Source organism: Brassica oleracea, chromosome C1 (assembly GCF_000695525.1).
Source record: "Brassica oleracea var. oleracea cultivar TO1000 chromosome C1, BOL, whole genome shotgun sequence".
Classification (NCBI taxonomy): domain Eukaryota; kingdom Viridiplantae; phylum Streptophyta; class Magnoliopsida; order Brassicales; family Brassicaceae; genus Brassica; species Brassica oleracea.
In genome coordinates this window covers 3,956,617-3,957,340 of record NC_027748.1, presented here as the reverse complement: position 1 = coordinate 3,957,340, position 724 = coordinate 3,956,617, and positions in this window count along the sequence as shown.

Genomic DNA, 724 nt, shown 5'->3' with positions numbered 1-724 from the left:
GTCAATTTGAGTCAGTTTTTATGATCGAGTCAGTCAAAACATTGTGGGAATTAGGATCTTATTTCGTGTTGATCACTGACCACCTCGTGCTTTAGTTATCTTATTCAGTTACCTTAGCAGTGACGAAAGACACACATGTGGACCTGGAATACCCTGACATATCCCACTTGATTCTCCAGAAGCTTTCAGCCGATCAGGTTACACTGGGTAGACTTAACTCCACCTAACTTGAACCTAATCTTGACTCAAATTCTTCTTGTTATAGGCATTAGATCAGGGAAACGAGAACACACTCAGGACTTCATATCCTTTTTGTCCATCTTGATGATCCTGAGTTGCTAGCTCATCTTTAGCTAGTTCCCACCCTACACCTTAGCCTTTATTCCACCTTCATGCATTTGTTTTTCAGTGTCATATGTCCAGATATGTGCAAAAAGGTCGGAGAGGAAAGGATCAACGCAGCCTCTTACTCGTTACTGCTGCAGAAATTCAGTCAGAAAGGAGAACAAGCAGATTAAGGGAGCAACCACTCCATAACCAATGAACTGCGCAAGAGCAGGGGTGGAGAACCAGAATGGTCGTGAAATCAGAACCACCAGTGGCACTCAGAACGATCATGTATTACCTCCTTCTTCGTCACATCACCATATCAGTCTTCCAAAAAAAAAAAGATACCAAAAAACGAGAATAATGTGATGGAGAAGGGGAAGAAAGAAAAGAAACA